This window comes from Triticum aestivum, chromosome 1D, assembly GCF_018294505.1.
Source record: "Triticum aestivum cultivar Chinese Spring chromosome 1D, IWGSC CS RefSeq v2.1, whole genome shotgun sequence".
NCBI lineage: Eukaryota > Viridiplantae > Streptophyta > Magnoliopsida > Poales > Poaceae > Triticum > Triticum aestivum.
This window is the reverse complement of record NC_057796.1, coordinates 289,403,125-289,409,124: the sequence shown is the minus strand read 5'-3', so window position 1 is coordinate 289,409,124 and position 6,000 is coordinate 289,403,125.

Here is a 6,000-nt window from a genome sequence, read left to right as displayed (position 1 = left end):
CCGACACTCCCCTCCCCCCCACGAAATATCTCCCCCCTCTCCCCCGATTTGGATCGGGATCGAGGAGGAGACCACCGCGCCCCGCGACGACCGCTGACGCCGGACCTCGCCGAAGCGCGTCTTCGCCGGCCTGCCTCCTCCTCCCCGCCGGCCTGCTTCTCCTCGTCCCCGTCCCCCACCTCGAGCCCCGCTGCCCAGTCCCCTGCAACCCCTGTGAGCGCCACCCTCATCTCCCTCTCTGACCCCACGCCGGAGTCGCCCTCGACGGGACTCGCTCGCCCGCGTGCTCCCGCAGCTCCACCCGAGCCCTACGCCGTGCCCCGCTTCCTCCCCTCTCCCTCGCGCCTACCCGCCTTCCCGTGCTGCGCGCGCGCTCGTCGCCGCGACCACCGCACGTCTGCGCCCCGTGCACGCCCGTCGCCGCGTTGTCCCGCTACTCCCTCGTCCACCCCAGCCTCGCCGTCCTTGCCGCGCTCGACGCCCACCCGCGTCGTTCGCGCCTCGCGCGTGGCCGCCCCCCTGCTCACCCCGCGCCCCCTTCGCTCCCCCCGCTCTCCCTCTACGCGCGCGCACGCGCTCGCGCCCTTATAGCTCGGCCACAGCCCCTCCCCCTCCACGCGCGGCCGTGCCCGCCGCCGGCAGGCCGTCCTGGCCACTGGCCCCACTGCCGCGCACCCGTGCCGACCACGCCCGAGGCGCTCGCGCCTACGGCCGCGCCCGCCGGACGGCGCCCACATCCGCCCCGTTCCTGCGCCCCACCCCTTGCGCCGGCGACGCCGCCATACCCATGGCCAACTCCGGCGCTGCGGCCGCCGTGCCTTGCTCCTGCCCCTTGCCCCGCCCTGTTGCGGTGGCCTTACCCCGCCGCGTGCCGACGGCCTCGCCACGCCCGTGGCTGGCGCCCCCCCCTCTGCCTGTCGATCTGGGCGCTCGCCCAGTCGGGCGCCGACGCCCACGCCCGCGTCCGCTAACCGATCCGCCCCGTTAGGCCCCTGTGCCACTGACCAGAGGGGCCCAGCCCACAGAACGAAAAAAAAGAAAAAGAAGAAATAAATAATAATAAAAATAAATAATAAATAATAAAAATAAATTTAATTAATTAATTAATTAACCCTGTTTAGATTAATCTAATTAATTCGTTAATTTAATTAATAGTTAATTAATTAGTTAACCCTAATTACCCTAATCAGTCTATGACATGTGGGACCCACGTGTCAGATGACTGCTGACGTCAGCATGATGTCATGCTGATGTCATCACAACACTGTTTCGGATAATGTATATATTAAATAATTAAATAAATTCTAGAAATTAATTTAAATCTTTAAAATTTAATATAAAATAAACCGTAGCTCGGATGGGAAAACTTTGTACATGAAAGTTGCTCAGAACGACGAGACGAATCCGGATACGCAACCCGTTCGTCCGCCACACATCCCTAACATATCGAACTCGCAACTTTCCCCCTTCGTTTCATCTGTCCGAAAATGCGAAACATCGGGAATACTTTCCCGGATGTTCCCCCCCTTCGTCGGTATCACCTCCTACCGCGTTAGGGCATACCTAGCACCGCGTTTGGCCTCCTTATGTTTATTGATGCTTTGTTTGCTTCGTATTTACTGTTTCTTCCCCCCTCTCCTTCTCCGGTAGCCTACGAGACCGACGCTGCTGCTGTCCAGTTCGACTACGGAGTTGACGATCCCTCCTACTTGCCAGAGCAATCAGGCAAGCCCCCCCCCCCTTGATCACCAGATATCGCCTATTCTTCTCTATACTGCTTGCATTAGAGTAGTGTAGCATGTTACTGCTTTTCGTTAATCCTATACTGATGCATAGCCTGCCCTTGCTTCTACTGTTGTTACCTTTACCTGCAATCCTACATGCTTAGTATAGGGTGCTAGTTTTCCATCAGTGGCCCTACATTCTTGTCCGTCTGCTGTGCTATACTATCAGGCCGTGATCACCTGGGCGGTGATCACGGGTATATACTTATATACTCTATACATGATACATGTGGTGACTAAAGTCGGGTCGGCTCGTAGGAGTACCCGCAAGTGGATCTTTGTGGCGGAGCGACAGGGCAGCTTGAGACCGCCTAGGTGAGAGGTGGGCCTGGCCCTGGACGGCGTCCGCGGTTACTTCGACATAACACGCTTAACGAGTTCTTGGTATTTGATCTGAGTCTGGCCATTTGGTCTATACGCACTAACCATCTACGCGGGAGTAGTTATGGGTATCCCGGCGTCGTGGTATCAGCCGAAGCCTTCGTGACGTCCGCGACTGAGTGGCGCGCGCCGGATTGGACTGGAACGCCACTAGGCTAGGCCTGCTTCCGGCCGCGTACGCAACGTGCAGGTGTGCAATGGGCGATGGGCCCAGACCCCTGTGCGCATAGGATTCAGACCGGCGTGCTGACCTCTCTGTTGTGTTTAGGTGGGGCTACGACGTGTTGATCTTCCGAGGCCGGGCATGACCCAGAAAAGTGTGTCCGACCAAATGGGATCGAGCGTGTTGGGTTATGTGGTGCACCCCTGCAGGGAAGTTTATCTATTCGAATAGCCGTGTCCCTCGGTAAAAGGACGACCCGGAGTTGTACCTTGACCTTATGACAACTAGAACCGGATACTTACTAAAATACACCCTTCCAAGTGCCAGATACAACCCTGTGATCGCTCTCTAACAAGGCGACGAGGAGGGGATCGCCGGGTAGGATTATGCTATGCGATGCTACTTGGAGGACTTCAATCTACTCTCTTCTACATGCTGCAAGATGGAGGCTGCCAGAAGCGTAGTCTTCGACAGGACTAGCTATCCCCCTCTTATTCTGGCATTCTGCAGTTCAGTCCACTGATATGCCCCTTTACACATATACCCATGCATATGTAGTGTAGCTCCTTGCTTGCGAGTACTTTGGATGAGTACTCACGGTTGCTTCTCTTCCTCTTTCCCCCCTTTCCTTTCTACCTGGTTGTCGCAACCAGATGCTGGAGTCTAGGAGCCAGACGCCACCGTCGACGACGACTCCTACGACACTGGAGGTGCCTACTACTACGTGCAGCCCGCTGACGACGACCAGGAGTAGTTAGGAGGATCCCAGGCAGGAGGCCTACGCCTCGTTCGATCTGTATCCCAGTTTGTGCTAGCCTTCTTAAGGCAAACTTGTTTAACTTGTGTCTGTACTCAGATATTGTTGCTTCCGCTGACTCGTGTGTGATCGAGCACTTGTATTTGAGCCCTCGAGGCCCCTGACTTGTATTATGATGCTTGTATGACTTATTTATGTTTTAGAGTTGTGTTGTGATATCTTTCCGTGAGTCCCTGATCTTGATCGTACACATTTGCGTGCATGATTAGTGTACGGTCAAATCGGGGGCGTCACACCGGCGAGATTGTGCAAGCGTTCGTAGACTTCTACGGTTGGCGTCCCACCGGGCTTGTTCGACAGCGCGTCGGTGCCCCACGCGCGGGCGATCGCCGCCTGATCGCGCCTTCGTTACCCTGTTCCACCAGCGCGCCCCCAATCTTGTTGCATGGATCTTGACCAAAATATTGTCTTTTGGAACGTTAGAGGTCTTAACTGTAAAGCGAAGCGCTCGGCTGTGCGCTCTGTCATCTCCTCTGTTTCCCCCGCCATTGTATGCCTCTCGGAAACAAAACTTGCCCTGGTCTCGCCTGCTTCTGTCATGGAAACCCTAGGGGCCGACTTTGCTGATTTCTTCTTCTTACCGGTGGATGGCACCAGAGAAGGCATCCTTCTTGCCTGGCGCCCCGACCGAGTCTCGCTCTCTAACCCCTCGATTGGATCGTATCACGTCTCGGCCGTGGTGTCCACCACCTCGGGCTCGGCCCCCTGGTGGATTACCAGCGTCTACGGCCCCCAGGACGAGGCGGACAAGCTCGCCTTCATCTCCGAGCTCCAGGACTTGCGCGATACCATGGCCGGGCCTTAGCTTGTGGGAGGCGACTTCGATATGATTGCTTCGGCCTCGGACAAGAGCAATGGGTGGATCAACCACCGCTTGATGGACAGATTCAGACGCTTCATCTCTGACCACGCTCTCCGCGACATCTACATGCACGGCCGGCGATATACATGGTCCAGTGAGCAGCATTGCCCAACCCTTGTCCGCAACAACAGGATCCTGTGCACCCCGTCGTGGGAGACCGACCACCCGCTGGACCTTCTCCGTTGTCTCTCCTCGGCAGCTTCCGATCATTGCCCTTTAGTTCTCGACTGCACTCCCGAGTCTCTGAGCAAGCGTAGATTCCACTTCGAGCGTTATTGGGTTAAACTGGACGGCTTCATGCAGACGGTCGAGGAGGCCAGGTGCTCGATCCCCCCCGACGATGATCCGTTCTACCGCATCTACGCTCGTCTCAAGGCCACCGCGCGGCGCCTGCAGAGCTGGGGTGCTCGCTCCTTGGGGCACATCTCCTCCCAGTTGATCACTGCCCGCGAGCTGATCTACCGCCTGGACATGGCACAGGACTTCCGCCCGCTTTCCCCTGCTGAGGCTTGGCTGCGTCACGAACTGAAACGCTCCTACCTTGGCCTCGCTTCCCTTGAGAGGTCCATCATGCGGGAGCGAGCCCGTTTTGGTTGGCTTCGTGGAGGCGACACCAACTCGGCCTTCTTCAAGATCCATGCGGCACACAGGAGCAAGAAGAACCGGATTGCTAGCCTGCTTGTGGGAGGCGTGCCGATCTCGGACGAGGCCGCCATGTCTAGGGCAGCGTATGAGCACTTCACCGCCATCCTCGGATCTTCCCCGGCGCGCAGCTGTTCTATCAATCTGGAGGCCATCGACGGCAGGCACTTCGCTCTTGCCGAGCTGGACAGGCCGTTTTCTGAAGATGAAATCTAGGAGGCCATCAAGAAAATGCCCACCGGGAGAGCACCGGGGCCAAATGGGTTCACATCTGAGTTTCTTCGCGCTTGTTGGCCCATTATCAAGGAGGATATTTACACGGCATTCGACAAACTCTACTGCATGAATGGCCGTGGCTTCCACAAGCTAAATGAGGCCTTGCTCATGTTGCTGCCCAAGAAGCCGGATGATGCCGCGCTCACGGACTACCGACCCGTTAGTCTGATTCACCTTGTGGCAAAGTTGTTCGCCAAAGTCCTCTCCCTACGTCTTGCGCCCCGGATGAGTGAAATTGTCTCCGTCAACCAGAGTGCATTTATCGCCGGAAGATGCTTCCACGACAACTACCTCTTGGCTCAACAGACCGCTCGGTTGCTGCATAATCTCAAGGCTCCGCGAGTCCTTCTGAAGCTGGACATAGCGAAGGCCTTCGACACCGTCTTGTGGCCTTTTCTCCTTGAGGTCATGGTGCATCTCGGCTTCGGCCGCCGTTGGTGTGAGTGGATCTCTATCCTCACCTCCACGGCGTCTACCCGCGTCCTCCTCAACGGCAACCAAGGCCCTCCCGTCGACCATGCCCGCGGCTTGAGGCAAGGCGATCCCATATCGCCTATGCTCTTCGCGATAGTCATTGACACTCTGAACAGTCTCCTATAGCACGCCGTGTCTGCCGGCCTGCTCCAGCGCCTCACCACTCGCCACGCCACGTCAAGCATATCCCTTTTCACCGACGATGTGGTCATATTCTGCCACCCGGACCCCCGTAGTTGGCTACCATCCGCGAGCTCCTGAGGTTTCGACCACTATCGCTGCCACGCTTTCGTGTAGCATGACCACTTTTCCCATCCCCTACCACGGGCTACCCTTATCGATCCGCAAGATGTTGGGGAACATAGCAGAAATTCAAAAATTTCTACGCATCACCAAGATCAATCGATGGAGTAATCTAGCAACGAGGGGAAGGGGAGTGCATCTACATACCCTTGTAGATCGCGAGCGGAAGCGTTCAAGAGAACGGGGTTGATGGAGTCGTACTCGTCATGATCCAAATCACCGATGATCCTAGCGCCGAACGGACGGCACCTCTGCGTTCAACACACGTACGGAGCAGCGACGTCTCCTCCTTCTTGAT